This window comes from Mchenga conophoros, linkage group LG23 (genome assembly GCF_057382185.1).
Source record: "Mchenga conophoros isolate Kocher_MC1m ecotype Shallow Benthic linkage group LG23, M_conophoros_male_GT1.1, whole genome shotgun sequence".
NCBI lineage: Eukaryota > Metazoa > Chordata > Actinopteri > Cichliformes > Cichlidae > Mchenga > Mchenga conophoros.
In genome coordinates this window covers 18,169,639-18,186,340 of record NC_140547.1, presented here as the reverse complement: position 1 = coordinate 18,186,340, position 16,702 = coordinate 18,169,639, and the positions used below count along the sequence as shown (strand labels likewise).

General features: G+C 37.8%; 1 long non-coding RNA gene across 1 annotated transcript; it reads left to right on the top strand.

Annotated features, from left to right (window-relative positions):
• Positions 1–5,466: 5,466 nt before the first annotated feature.
• LOC146546969 (uncharacterized) lies at positions 5,467–7,512 on the top strand. Its single transcript, XR_014890649.1, has 3 exons — positions 5,467–5,533; positions 7,009–7,077; positions 7,189–7,512. It is a non-coding gene; the product is annotated as an uncharacterized LOC146546969 (long non-coding RNA).
• Positions 7,513–16,702: the final 9,190 nt, after the last annotated feature.

Genomic DNA, 16,702 nt, shown 5'->3' with positions numbered 1-16,702 from the left:
ACACAGATTTTTATAGCATCAGGGTTTGATTTAATGACGCCCCTTCATGCGTCACAGACAGGATATATACATACGTCAATATCAAAACCACAACGACTTTTGACACAATTTGAAGGAACAATTGTCTTCTATCTTCATAACAGGTGCTTCCTGTCACTGCCGGATGCTCGCTTGTCATCTTGACACCTCAGCAGCAGTTCTGCGACAAACTGCTCTTTTTTGCAACCCCAAGCAAAACATAATTAAACTTTTACCTATAAATGATTCTCTCTAACTGAGTGTGTGTGTGTCTGTGTGCTAACCACAATTGCACCCTGTTTCACCTCGCTGACTAGCTCCTGACCTCTAGACAGAGAGACAGAAGCCACTCTGTAATAACCGAACTGAAACTATAGATATGTGTCATCTACTAAATAAATGTTTTAATCAAGAACCCCTACTAAAAGCTTAATACAAGAATATGAACATATAAAAGATATTAAAATGAACTGTTGTGTAAGCATGTATTGCAATTCCTTCTATGTTCTAGTTTTCCCTCAGCATGGATCATCTAGACACTCTCACTAGTGAAGCTTTAGACCATTAATGAACCTGAACATCAACTCAAATAAGCACAGATATGCATTGTGTATAAAATAGTTATAACTGCACCTGGAATACAAAGTTAATTTAATACCTGTATGCATAAAACCTTAAAGCCTTCTTAAAGCTATCTGTTACATTGTTAAAGCAATGATCAATTTGAATAACCTAGTAATTCAAATGGCCTCGTCTGGCCTGCTGCTCAAAATAACCTAAGACTGGTTTCACTTCTGCAAACTCTCTGCAAGCCTGTTTCCTGTCAGCCTGTGACTTTTAGCCTTTTCTGAAAGACACACTGTTCAACCTCTGAATGCAATATAAACTACAGATTATATTATTAATGCAATGGTAATAATGATGATTATTTAACAATAGCAGTAAAATAATTTCCCTGCTCCACACTCCCTCTCTCGACCTCTGGAACACCAGAGGTCGCAATACATTGTGTCCTCGCTCAGCAAATCAGACAACCTCATGTCATCTAATTGGTCCAGTAATAAACACCCGCTCCCATTCGAGAACACTCCATGTGTAAGCTTAGGTTTTCTCGGTCCCTCTCTGGTGGTTCATCAGGCCTCGGACCTCCCTGTGGTCGTCGAGATCTTCTGCAAAGGAAACAAAACACCTTTTCCCTAACTTATCCTATCTGTAATCAAAAACCTGATCCTAGTTATCTTCTTAACTTATTGACTTGTATTTATATATATTCTTCAACGTTACTCATCACTTTAAAACTCTTTAAGCGCTGCTTTCACGTCCGGTTGCTTGCTCCATTTTTCCCTTCTTATCATCACAAATTGTCGCTGCTGCAAGTTCCTCTACTCTAATCTTAAGTCACCTTTTTAACAAGAAAATCATTATAAGCGCCTATTCTACTAAAAGATCCAAAAGAAAACAACCACTTTAATCAATTAAGTTTAAGCATATAAGCAATTACTCCTGTATACATTTCATCATAGCTAAATGCTGCCTAGAAACAACTCCTGTGTGTTAACACTAACTTCATTTTAAAACCTCACATTTCCTATGTTATAACCTGTTTTTGGTATAGCCTTTTTATTTCCTTTTGCTCCTTTTAATGTAACAATACCTTCTAATTCTAGTTTATCAGACATAACCAAAATATATGCTTTCCTTCCTCTTTGGTCTTTCTTTAAGTTCAGTTAAAAGCTAAATGAATTTGAGGCCTTTTGCCTGGAATCAATACTGTTATGTGTGTTTCTGTGTAATATCTGTATGTGTAAGCCTACATTATAACCACTACTTCTAGAAATCAAAAGAAATCAAACCTGTTCTCCTCCTTCAACCCTCACTAATTTTCCCTCTAAAATTTATTCACAGCTTTGAAAAAGCATTGTATCTTCTAAACAGGATTCAGTTCACTTTAATCCTTTAACCTTAACATAAAAATAACCGTTTCAGTTTTACCATACCCAAATGACCAAAACCCCCAAACATAATCACGCATAATAAGAACCAAAAAAGTCCTAAAATGATCCTAAATTATTAAACAATTATTAAAGCCTAAATTCCCCCTTTATTTTGACACATGAAATGTGTCACAATACTATACAAACGTAAAATGCTCAGTTTTCCCCATCATGATCCAATCTGTGTTATAAAATAAACTTAAAACAGAACAATTACCAGTCATGTCTTTACTTCAATCAATGGTAACAGGAGTCACATCAAAAAATGTTTCCCCTTTAACATTTGGCATTCTCCCCACAATATACTATAATCCCATAATCTAACCCCAGTCAACAAAACAGAAATTTTCTCTGGTAAAAGCCAATTTTTTGTCCACATTTATTCATCCCCCGTCATCCAGCCACACACATTCACTCACATCCAGTCACACCATATATTTGCTAATAGTGGAGCGTCCTGCGCAACTTCTCCACCCTCAGCAAAATGAGCTCATTTTTTATTTTCCATAGGAAAATATTTCTTTATGCTTTTGGACTGGATTGAATCGCTACCATCCTTTTTACAGGGACTTAGACCTGATCACAGGTAGCTTTCTCCTTAGCCAGTTGTAATCTGGAAAGCCCCCCTTATATTTGCTCTCCCCGAGAATTTTCAGCGCTGTTGCAGGCCTGCTTAAAACAGAAATGAGAAAAAATAGAGCTGATTATTAGCTCATGAGAACACAAAACAAAATCACCTGACAGGTTTTCTTTAAGTGCACTGTTACAAAATAATGGGCCCCTCAAACATGTCCATGTTTCCTAAAACTCCCTCTATTAAAAACAAAAACAACAACCCAAACCTAACTGACAGAATCAACCCATCACCACAACAACCTCAACAACCTTAAACACACAAGTATTGCCACCACATAATTTCACCTCCTCAATACACCGAAAGTCTCATTAAAACCACACAATTTGCACACAAAAATCACCCCCTTATGCTCTCTAACATACTTACATTCAGCATAAAACCCCCTTACGACAACATATAATCACTAAACTATAAATTTCCTACCCAAATCTGTACTTCTCTTGTCTGCCATGCTTCCTCTTCTGAAAGTCACTTCCTCAGTCACACACACACAAAGGAAGCTCCTTCGTCACCACTCACTCCAGCTAATTTGCATACTGAGTCATCTCTCAAGAAGTTGCCGTAACAAGAGAAACATATGTTTAAACATTACCTCCTTATTAAATTATTTTATTTCTTTCTACAGTGATCACTGGTTTTGATCACTCAGTACGAGAGAGCACTCCTAAGTCACTCTTTTAAAACTACTTTAATCACTTTTTTGTTTTCATAACTCACTCCCTTTGTCATATGACTTCTTCTATTCCTCAATTACAAACTCAAATGTATTTTATTAAACATTCACACCATTGTATCATTCATACAAAATAGCAAGCTGTTCTTCATTGCATATTTTTGTGTTCTTAGCCAGGTTTAATCAGTGTCTATGCATTAATCTCCATGAGCTTGTCTTGTCTTTATAAGGTTAATGCATTTTCTGCTTATGTATGTGAATTTGCATATGTTGCTTTTGCAGTATTTCAGACTCCTGCACAATTTTGCCTTTAAACAGTCAATTTTCTCCTTCCCAAATTTGCTAACCCAAATTCTGATCTCCCACCTTAAATAGCAGCATTCCTTGTCCTCAGCCAGAAGGTAGGGCTCCACTTATCACTTTCCACCTCTGCCTCAGCCCAGCGGCTTTACCCGTGAGGTCCCGTCTTCTTCACTTCATCTCACCAGTGAGTCTGAGGTCACAGGAGGCCGAGTAATCGTGACTGTGCCTGCCTTAGGTTGTCCCAGGGTTTCGAGGTGGGATCTTACCCGTCATGGGCTATCCAGCCTTCCATACTCGCCTGATACGGGGGCCAAGTGGGCAGGGGTGCTATGAGCATAGGGAACACACTGGCTCTGGAAATTAAAGGAGTGTAAGCTGCTTCCTTCATTGCATCTTATATTAAAATATCTCGCTTCTGATTCTTTCCTCGAATAATTTCACATATGGCACTTTGTGTATGTATGTTTTCTATTCATTAATGTGATTGTCAGTTATTTTCTCTCTTTATTTTACTTTTTTATCTGTTTGTTTGTAACGTTCTACTTTAGTTCTACTAAACCTTGATGTAAAAACAATACCCCCTCTTTCACGCACACACTCTGCAGTTTGCCTACGCACACACTTCTCTCTCAGACTTCCTTTTATGGGCATGTAACTTCCTGTCACACACACACAGCTTCTAAGAGCAGCTCAAGCTGCTTCTCTGTTTCTGCAGGCTAATCAAACTTATTTTGTATTTACAATCTACAAACCCTCTGTAATTCTACTAACTTTTGATCTAAAATGTAGCATCATTCACACAATGATTTCATAATCCCCTCACACACACCTTTTTTAAATAAACTAAACTCTTTGCATTTGTCAGCATTCACATCACAGCCTTCAACGTGCTCACTTTCACTCAGTACCAGACACGGAGATGGACATCTCCTTCACCTAACCTAAAACTAAATTACCATATCAACAAACAATTACTGAAATTCAAACTCAAATACACCGTCTGTTTTAATAAAGTCAAAGAGTAAACGGGTGTACCAAGTGTATGTACTTATGTGTTTTTAAACTGAAAGAAAAGAAACTCAAACTCTTATAACATCACTCATGCATCTCTTAAATTAAAAACACTTTCCAACTTTAAAACATCCTACTTGACATCACCAAAGAAATACCTCTCACACCTTTATTCCTCATTCAAAACCTTCTAGTCACCGCATTCACACTTAAACTGTGACCAGAGTTGAGGAATATAACTCAAAACACACTTTCCTAAGAGTATTTTAGACATGCTTGTCATAATCAGAAAGAGCAAGTCAAAAACAAACAAACGAAAAATTGAAACCTCCATTAATTCTCACCGCACACACAAGAAATTGAAAAAATAAACCACACCAGCAACTAATGCTGGAGAAAAGTTACTACTGAAAGTAATGTGTTAGTCTTAAGTATATACAGTGCACTCAATATATTTATATATCTAACTCCAAACTCAGTCAATTACTATACATCCACTACGGCAACTCAAAACTTTATTTATAGTCCTCTAATAAACATAAATGGCATCTTAAACACACACTCAACAATGTTTGCAGCAGTATTTGTAAAACCACACTCAAAAAAATCAACTAGGGCATGTGTTTGATTAACAAAGTAGTAATATGTTTACATCACATGAAGAAATCATTTTTATGCTCATTAAATGATTCATTCTTTTTTGTTGAATATAAATCAAAGAAAACTTTGATGAGTTAAATTCGTTCATGGCAATCCAATGAGAATGAGGTCCATCAAACCAAAGGCTCTGATAGCGTCATGTATTGCGCATGCTCCACGCCCACCGGATGCGGAAAGGTCCGTTGAGAAGTTAACGAGCGCACGTGGAGTTACTTCTTTGGCATACCTGATAGTGAGGTAAGTAATATTTCTTGATATATTTATTTAGGTTAGTGGAGTGAGAGATAAATACTATTAGTTAAAATTTTTTACCTGTGTAGTGTGGAGATTTATATATAGCAGGGAGGTTGTAGACCCAAACATTTTTCAAATGTAAGTCGGTGAATTTAATGTTTTTTTAAAAAACTTAACCGGAGTCGCTAATTGTTGCAACAGAGCAAAAACTGATGAGGTTATTTTGGTAAGTTCGTTTTTTTGTTTTTGTTTCTGTCGACTTTGAATGAGGTGTGTTTCATGGTTATCTGCGTTGGTAGGACTGTTTTTCTTCTCTGGAGTTAGCTAACTTTGAAGAGCGGGAAAGCCGCGTAGAGCCGTAACGTCTTCGCATATAGCTCCATGAATGAAGGGTTACTTTCTGCTTAACCGGAGTTGGTGATTGTTGGTAGTAGTGGTAAGACTGACCGACATGGTTTTGGTGATTTTATGAGTGTTTTATGATGCTCTATCTAAAATTCCTGTTTTTGTCAGTGGAGTTTAGTCGCGGGCAACCGCATTAACTGGATTGATGAAAGGTTTAATTCAACTAAACCAGCGTTTAGGGGAGTTAATAACAAGGAGTAAGATAAAATCTGTCACAATAATTGCATGTGCATTTTCTTTTTTTGTAATATATTCACTTAATTTTTGAATTCAGAATGATTTAGGTGGATAATTGTTTGGGTTATAGTTTCTCTGGTGCTCTGCATTAGGCTGATTAACGGTGCGTTCACACCGAACGCGATAGACGCCCCTAGCTGATCTCGTGCACATTTGCACCTCGAAGCGCGTCCAGCATGAACTGGTCGAGGTTTATATGCAATTTTCACTCGTATGAAGAAGAGATCTGGGAGGAAGTAGTGCCAGACGGTATGTTATTAAAATGGCAGCTGTCAATCTAGCGTTTGAAGAAAGAGTCTCCCTTCTCTATTTGCTGTGGAGAGCAGAGCAGTGCCTAAAGGACGTCCTCACTGTACCTGGGTCCATCAGGTCTTCCACAAGCGTGAGCAGTTTGGTGAGTTTCACCACTTGCTCCAGAAGCTCCGTCTGGATGACGGCCGCTTTCAGCTGTACCACCTTCTGTCCCTTGCCGAGTTTGAGAAGCTGCTGTCCCGCAGATTTTACCAACTCGAGCGGTAGACGTGATAAGTGCGAATGCACAAAATGCACCACACAAACTGCAGTGCGTATTTTACTTCGCGCTTCAAAGGCGTCAGTCGTGTGAAGTAGGCAGAAAAGCGTTTTCTCAATGCAAATCTGCTTCCGAAGTTTAGCTGGACCCCCAGTCGCGCTTCATCGTGCTCCTCCATTGACTTTACATGTCAACCTGAAGCTCTGGTCGCGTCTATCGCGTTCGGTGTGTACGCACCGTAACAGTCTTCACATTTCACAGTATGTAGATATTAACACAAATTTGTCAGAGTAATAACTTTGTTTTAATTAATTTCTCTCCCCAGAAATACATCACAAAATAAAGCCACATTCCCATGCTCTGAGATTCTTATGCACCTCCTCAACAATACATGGTAAGTTCATGTTTGCCTTATTATTATTATGTTATTTTTTTTTTTTTTTTTGGATGATGCAGAAGTTTAATCTCCTTGACGTTTTCTAATACATATTTCATTTTTTATCAGTGACGTGTATGTGGCAGTGCAAGCATTGTGTTACCAGAGAGAGCAGCAGGTACAAATTACTTCAACATTATAAACTACATCATCATTACGGAATAGGTCAACATTATCTGTGCATATATGTTAATTGTCCGTGCACATTTAAGACTTGGAGTGGACTGAACACTCATGTCTATAAAGCTCATTCATCTCAGTTTACACAGACAGCTTCAAGTTCAGTAACTTTTAAATGTGAGTTATGTGACTGCAGTGACGTCTTCTCTGAGAGAGATTTTTTTGTCCATATTGGAACACATCTGCGAAGTAACGAGACAGTTAGTTGTGTGTTTCTTGGTTGCCCTTTCAAGACAAATATTTACAATACATTTTATACACACAAAAAGAGGAAGCATCATCCACACACACTTAAAGATTTTAAAGCCAGTGTAGTTACACGTGTGGACCCAGTTCAAGTGATAGAGTCCTCTGATAATGTAAGGGCTAGCTGTTCTGAAGATGTATCCTATGGTGAATTTGAAAGTGAGTCAGTGACAGAATGTGATAATAGTGCTGTTGAAAATCAGCCCGAACTAATTGAACGGAAATTAGCAGTAATATTGTTGAACTTGGAACACATATTTCATGTTCCAGCAAAAGGATTAGATGAGTTCTTAGAGGAGTTAGTTTTTCTGTTGAGTTCAGCTAGTGTACCTCTGACAAAACGTACAATTACAGAAATTTTTAAGAGCCATAACCTCCATATTAGTCAGGCTGTTATTGAAGAGCTTGCAAATTCTGTATGTGTTTCTAACCCTGTGGCTAAAATATTGGGAAAGTGTGGCCCTCTTGCCACTCCTTATAAAAGAAAACTATACTACATACAAAATTTTAGGGTTGTAGAGCCTGTTGAGTATTTTTTATCGATAGACCAAAGGAAGTCATTTCAGTACATCCCTTTATTACAGTTATTGCAGGAAATATTGAGTCACAATAAATTTCTGGATAGAGTGATTGAAGAACAAATAGCTCAAGAAAATAGAGAGAATCTGAATGGTGATCAGAGGGTTTACAGATCTTTTCGAGATGGGGAGCATTATAAAAGAAATAGCTTTCTAGATGGTGAGAAGTTGAGAATTTCTATTAACCTTTATATTGATGATTTTGAGGTTTGTAATCCTCTTGGGACCTCACGGAAAAAGCACAAGCTTTGTGGTGTATATTGGGTCTTGGGCAATTTACCACCTGGTTCTCATTCAGCCCTTTCATCCATTTATTTGGCAATCCTTTGCAAGAGTGAAGATTTGAGGACATTTGGGTTTGAAAAAGTCTTTGATCCACTTTTGAGAGATCTGGTAACTTTGGAGCAACATGGTGTGTTCATCAGTCAGTTGAACGAGTGTATTAAAGGAACTGTGAGCTGCGTCATAGCTGACAACCTAGGAGCCCATGGGCTGGCAGGTTTTGTGGAAAGTTTTTCTGCTGAATACATATGCAGATTCTGTACAGCTAAAAAATCTGAAATAAAGTCTGTGACTGCTGGTGATTTTGAGCATAGAACACCGGAACTTCATGAATTCCATTTGAAGCGTGCACAAGAAACAGCAAGTGCTTGTTGTGGAGTTAAGCGAGATTGTATTTTGAGTAAGAATCTGAGCCATTTTCATGTCACTGCAGGCTACCCTCCAGATGTAGCACATGATCTGCTAGAGGGCATAATACCAGTGGAGCTTGCGCATTGTTTTTCTTTTTTAATCTCTAAAAAGTATTTCACCTTAGAAAAACTTAACAACTTGATCCAAAATTTTGAGTATAAATGGGCAGATAAAACCAACCGGCCTCATGCAATTCCCCAGACTTTCTCATTAAAAAAAAATATTGGTGGAAATGCACATGAAAATTGGTCTCTGCTTCGTTTGTTGCCTCTAATTATTGGTCGCAACACACCTGAATAAAATTAGTAGGTCATTAGCAAGAGTACAGAACTTGACTGCATGCTGAGGTGACAACCCCCAACTCTACTCAAGCAAATTTAAGTAAATGAAAGTGTTTGGAAAAATATACTCCTAAAAGTATTTTATTCTATGATGTTCATTAAATCATGAGCTGCTGTAACACAAATCAAATGGCTGAATTGCCACCTCAGCGTGCACTCAAGTCTTGCTAATGACCTACTAATTGTATTCAGGTGTGCTGCAACAGGGACCCATTTAAAAGTTTCAGGACACCGGCCCTCCAGGATAGGAGGTTGCACACCTTTATATAGAGCAGGGGTGCCATTCTTTTTATGCAGCGTCTCGTCCTCAGGCAAAATGGGACAAAAAAAGAGATTTAAAGGACTCTGAAAAGTCAAAAATTGTAAAAAGTCTTTCAGAGGGATGCAGCACTCTTGAAATTGCTAAGATATTTGGGTGTGACCACAAAACCATCAAACGTTTTGTTGCAAATAGTGAACAGGGTCACAAGAAACGTATTGAGAAAAAAAGACGCAAATTAACTGAGAAGAATCAAATGTGAAGCTACCAGGAACCGATTATCCTCCAGTGCTGCCATATTCCAGAACTGCAACCTACTCGGAGTGTCCAGAAGTACAAGGTTTTCAGTGCTTAGAGACATGGCCAAGGTAAGGTAGGCTGAAACCCGGCCACCTCTGAACAAAACGCACAAGTTGAATTGTCAAGACTGGGACAAGAAATATCTGAAGACAGATTTTTCAAAGGTTTTATGGACTGATGAGATGAGAGTGACTCTTGATGGACCAGATGGATGGGCCTGTGGCTGTATCAGTAACGGACATAGAGCTCCACTTGGACTCAGACGCCAGCAAGGTAGAGGTGGAGTACTGGTATGGGCTGGTGTTAGTAAAGATGAACTAGTTGGACCTTTTGGGGTTGAAGATGGCCACAAAATCAACTCTGAAACCTGCTGCCAGTTTTTAGAAGACACTTTCTTCAAGCAGTGGTACAGGAAAATCTTTCAAGAAGAAGAACATTCAAGATCATGATTTTTATGCAGGATAATTCTCCATCACATGCATCAAAGTACTCCACTGCATGGCTAGCCAGTAAAGGCCTTAAGGATGAAAAAAAATAACGACATGGCCCCCTTCCTCACCTGATCTAAATCCTATTGAGAACCTGTGGACCCTGCTTAAATGGGATATTTACAGTGAAGGAAAACGGTACACCACTCTGAACAGTGTTTGGGAGGCTGTGTTTGCTGCTGCACAAAAAGTTGATCATCAACAGATCAAGACACTGACAGATGAATGGAAGGCTTGTGACAGTTATTGAAAAGAAGGGTGGCTATATTGGTCACTGATTTTTTTTTATTTTTATTTTTTTTGACATGCCAGAAATGTTTATGACTTTCTTAAACATTCAGGTTTAGGTTCATTAACATTTTGGATTGACTGAGAGCACTGTAGTTGTTCAATAATAAAATTAATCCTCAAAAATACAACTTGCCTAATAATTGTGCACACAGTGTACAGCTGAGGATGGAGGACTTCCCCAGAGCGAACACTCACTCAAACCAATGGCACAGAGACAATAATAACCACCATTGATGCTATAAGCAAAGTGCCAGTCCAATTTATTTTGAGAGGTATATGTCTATCTTCTCATGTTTTCATATTTTTTTTAATATTTCAATCTTTTACAATATCAACCATATGCTCTGAATTTAAATTATAGTTTATATTCGGGGTGATCTTCACAGTGAGTGAAAATATTGTCTGTCCAAAGTTGCATCACTAGTTTGAACTGTGTCATGGCTCACCTCCAACATAGACACTGAAAAAAGGAATTCAAGCCTCAACAGATTTATTAAAAACACAAAGCTGGGAGTTGACGGTAAGGGGATGGTTTAGGTTACCTGATATGGCAAGCTGGTGAATGTTTCTGTACTGCCTCTGCTATGATTGGGCAGTCAGCTAAAATCTGCCTACAGTTTAGCCTCCATGAAGACTCTGATGGCAGGATTTTTGGTTCACAGGTTTAATGACCCTGGGAAAGGTGAAACTGCAACATACAGTACAAGGAATAATCACTTCTACTGGTTCACCATGTATAGTTATAACAATTGAAAAACCTACATCAATTCCCTTTCTAACTCAAATATAAATATGAAATTTTGATTCTAACATCTCTTGCTGTGATGAATTGCTTGCACATTTAATATGTGTGACTCAGTGATTGAGTGCTAGCATAAATCATAGGATATTGTTTTTATCATTAATTTTGCAGAAAATCTTTCTGCAAAATAAATGATCCATATGCACAAAAAAATAAAACAAATCTGTACAAAATCACAGTGCTAACTAGCTTAGATCACCATTGCACAAGCCTTGTCCTCAATTCTTTAACTGACTTCCTGTTTACTGATGACATCTTTCCTGTTACATACTACACTGATTTTAAGGTGGTTGTGAGTTAAAAATAACATATTTAACATCTAAGAAATCTAAAACAACATTCTACCTTAAACTGATGTTACTTTTGATATCAGAAAACTCCCCGCCTGGCATGATTACAGCCACCACACTTACAGTTCAACACCTGACATCTGGAGGGAGAACAAGAACTATTCCTGTAAGAGGTTTCACAAACATTGTTTCTCCTCTGGGCTTGAAGTTTCTTCGTTGTGGTCGCGTTGGAACATTGGGCAATATGTTTCAGGATCCAGGGTCCTTCACTCATATCCACGGTGGAGATCCTGGATGTAGAGCTGTGTTGTGTCTCTCACTTTTGCACTCAGAACGCTGCCCTTGACCTTGAAATTCTTCTTCTAAGTGTGTTGATGCTAAACAGATTTTATTAATAATAATAATAATAATGAATTGGATTTATATAGCACTTTTCAAGGCACCCAAAGCGCTTTACAATGCCACTATTCATTCACTCTCACATTCACAAACTGGTGGAGGCAAGCTACAGTTGTAGCCACAGCTGCCCTAGGGCAGACTGACAGAAGCGAGGCTGCCATATCGCGCCATCGGCCCCTCTGGCCAACACCAGTAGGCGGTAGGGTAAAATGTCTTGCCCAAGGACACAACGACCAGGACAGAGAGCCCAGGAATCGAACCTTCCGGTTACAGATGCGCTTCCCAACCCCCTGAGCCACGGTCGCCCATTTTAGTTAATTATTTGTTTGTTTAGGGGTTTGTTTGTTTTTTTTTTCTGGCACAAAATATCTTCAACAGAAACAGATGTTAGACTTTGACTGTTAGACACTGACATTTTAGAATATTTTCAGTCTATTCATGGATTTTAAAAAAAGTTATTTTAGCCTAAAAAAAAAAAAAAAAAACAAAAGAAAAAAGTTGGAAGTTAGAAGTTATGGAAGCTTGTTTCAGGAACTGAAGACTTTTTTTTCTTCTTTTATTGTCCATAAGTCAGTTTTGGGTATCTCAAAATTTGGACTGAGAAAAAAATGGAAATTTCTAAATAGTTTGTAAGTTAAAATAATGATATAACTTGAAATTCCAACTTGGTTTTCCTTGACAATTTTTCTTTAAATTCTTATTATAAATTTTAAAGGTGGAAATGAGCTTTCCTTCAACAACAGTGCTGTATGTAAGAAATATGTATGTAATCTGGAGGAAGAGCAACAGAGGTAGAGGGTGAAGGAGACTTGATTGTCTGCAGGGAAACTTTTCACACCAGAGAGGAATAAAAATGTCCTGCTGACAAACAGCTGATGTCCAGCTGATTATTAATAAAACAGCAGCTGACCTCCATACACGACCCCTTTTTCAGGACATGCAGTGGTTTTACAAACTCAGTCTGTTTTTAGTTGTCTGTACTGAAGATCCGAGGAAAAATATTACATTTGTAAAAGCATTTAAAAAACAGCATTCATTAAAAAAAATAACGTCAATAAATGATACCAAATAAAAACATGAATGGAAATAATGTATAAGCAGCACAACTTAAACATCAAAAAAGAGAAATGCCTTTAATTTTGCGAAAAACATAAAATGAAATTAAAAAAGCCTGACCAATTTATTTTCATACAATAAATTAGAAAACTATTAATACAATATACCTGAAATGTTTATTTATAGAATACAAATAAAACATATTAAAAAAATAAATTAATAATATTCAAATTGGTTAAAGGATTTTGCTAAATGTGCTTTAGAAACAACCCAATAATGTTTTTTAATGCTCTGTAAATATTTGAATATTAATATTAAATATATAATATTCTTTTAATTTTTTTTTGAAGTGCTATGAAACTGATGTAAAAAAATAATTTTAAAAAAAGTTGTGAAAATATTGATAAGTCATCCAAATTATTTTAGAATAAACAAAATAAATTCTTGACAATTGTTAAAAAAATTCTTAATAAAATATATTTAAAAGAATCTGTTAAACAAATGTTGATTTAAGTCAAAGTTCTAAATAATAAAATGTATTCTATGGGTATCACTAAAATCTAAAATATGAAATAACTGTCAGAGAATATGTGAAATACAACTCTATACAAACGTAATGTAAAAAATAAGAAGCTCTCTGTGTTGTTTAAATATTTGGTCATGTTTCTTCTGCAGCAGGATTTTCTTATTTTTTCAAACTGAAGAAACAAAGTCGAGTGAAAGTCGACACGTCTGCAGCCCGCAGGAACATCATGCCGCTGTGGACGTTTTCACACTTCCTGTTTGGGAGTGACGGTGACGAGCAGTGCCTCAGCTGCCGGACAAACAAAACATCTGTATTTAGATCCACAGCTGCTGCTGCTGCTGCTGATGATGATGATGATGATGATGATGAAGCCCTTGCGGAAGCTGCTGTCCTCCTGACCTTCACACCAACTCTTACTGCGACTCTTATTGTGTAAAGCAGACAAAAATAATTTATCTGTTTATAATTCAGACTTATTCATTTATTAATTTGTACCTTTTCTGTACCTTTTTAATTAGATCAGAGTGTTTTCATGGCTGAACGTCATCCTCCTCTGAGACACTGAGTTTTAATGAAGAGTTAGATTTATTATTTACATCTTTAATTTTAAATGGGTCACCAAAATAAATCGGTATCACAGGTATTCTTCTGAGAACATGCCAACATCAGCCACCAATATTATTCATCAGTTACAAGCATTACTGCTGAAATAGGCTATTTCATTAGGGCATGTTATGTTCACTAACAGATGGTTCATCTGAACCTGATGGAAAAACCTAATAACTCTGATGAGAACATGTTTACCTTGACCTGAGTAGCATCGAAAGGAGATGACAGAACACACATCTGTGAATTTATCACTAGTCCTACCCGACCCAGCTCTTTAGAACAATACTATTAAGTAAATGATCAATTTGTGTTTGAGAAAACAGTAAATAAGCACATTTCACATGCTAAGAAAAAGAACAACCACCAGTCTTCACTAAAACTTCAAAACCATGCACTTCCTCTAATGTCCACTTGAGCCTCCCAAAATGAGTCAGTCCCCATAGTCTCACATGTTAAAACCACTAGTTTCCCCCTCATCTTAACAACAGAAGGGGGAGTGAGTTTCTAGCACATCAGGCTGAAGAACCAATCAGCTTATACGACGATGAGGTGTCCGCCATTTGGGAGTCCTGATATTGCTGTGATTATTATTTCTTATATTGAGATGATGAATGTTATTCTCTCACTGACAACTTAAAAAAACTTAGCCTGAAATCCACAGGAGGAATCAGTGGTGCTGAACAGACCAATCAGAGAAGTTGCGGGCTATTTTACAATCAGGACATGTCTTTGATTTCAATTCCATTTTATGTATATAGTGCTAAATCAAAACAACAGTTGCCTCAAGGTGATTTATATTCTAAGGTAAAGACACTACAGTAATACAAAGAAAACAGAAAACCCCATCATATGACCCTTTATGCGCAAGCACTCTGGCGACATTGGGAAGGAAAAACTCCCTTTTTAACAGGAAGAAACCTCCAGCAGAACCAGGCTCAGGGAGGGGTGACTGGTTAGGGGCTTCAAACACATCAAGCAGTACAGTAAACTTAACAAGCATTAAAATGCACACTAACACCAAAGTAATAACAATAATCAAGTCATCCTGATAATTTTAGAAACTTTTTTGTGGATAACAAGGTTAAAATAGATGTTGTATTGTTCTTAATTTCTCAGAGTCATGCAGCTGAGAATCTTTTACACCCTCTGATTTGAGGGACTGTACAGCGCAACACTCCCAAGTGTTTATTTAAGCCTGACAGTTGTGGATCGGTTATTGACTGAATCCTAGGAAGATTTTAAGAAAACAGCCTTGAGCCTGGAAAATAATTCTGCAACGTTAGAAACCTACTTTATTATCCAAACATTTTACGAGGTCAGGATTAGAAACTTCTGCATGGCTGCTCTCTGTGACTCTTTGCTTCTTAAATGTCATTAACAGTAGCCCTGCAGCGCTCTAGTGGCTCTGGATGTCTGAATCTCCCAAGGCACAAACATTTGTGTCCTTTCCAACATCTGGATCAAATCACAGCTGCAAACGTTATGTTCTCAGTTTGTCTTCAGGGAAAAAAGATGAAAAATTAAGAATTCAGCTGACAGCTTCCTGAAGGAAATGCCGCTGTGGATCACATGACCCTGTGGTTTGACCTTCAGGAGGCGATATCAAAGGAAAGCTGATCTTCAGGATGTTTTTCTGTCATTGTGATATCACAGAGAGATTCAGTAGCCTCCTGAAACCCAACACTCTGCTATTATCATGCAGGAAGAAGAATACTCCCACTCAAGAAGGACATTTGTGTTGGAAGGACAATTCTCCATAACCCTTAGCACTAAAACTAAAGAGCATCTCTTTAAAACAAGCAGGTGGACACGTTGGATCCACAGGTCCATATCAGACCTTTAGAGTGATTTTGACTGTTAAAACAGTGTTAACAATTGTAGAGTTCAGGGTGAAACCAGCCCCACCAGATCCAGTCTTTTTGCAGCCTTGCCTAGTGGACTCTGTAAAGTCTTTCCAATTCCTGGTAATCATCATCTCCAGAGACCTAAAGCAGCAACTAAACATGAGCTCCTTCATGAAGAAGCAACTGCAGAGCATGTACTTTCTGCAGCAGCTGAAGAAATTCAACCCGCTGAAGTCAATGATGCTGCACTTCTACACTTCTACTCGTTCATCACAGAATCTCTACCCACCTCCTTCATCACCATCTCGGATATTTAGATTACTTAGCCTATACATCTCTGTGCACCACCAGAGACTGAGTCTAACATTCCTCAACTTGACTTCAGGATTTTAATGTTCCCTGCAAACATGAAAATGGGTTCAATATGTGCCCACTGGTTTGGTTCTGCTTTGGACTTGGCCTGCTACCAGTACTTGTGTCCTGCTTTTCGTGTTTCATAAAGGATCAGAACAATGGTCTTCTCAGGGTAAGTCCACCTCAGTGGAAACATGGAACTGTTTAAACTGTGTTGATTGGCAGGTTGAATCGATTTCTTCTCTCTTCATATTGATCAGAAAACCTTACATTTCACCCAGCTACTTCATAGTTAATATCAGCATTTAGAGATGGAAAAAGACTTCA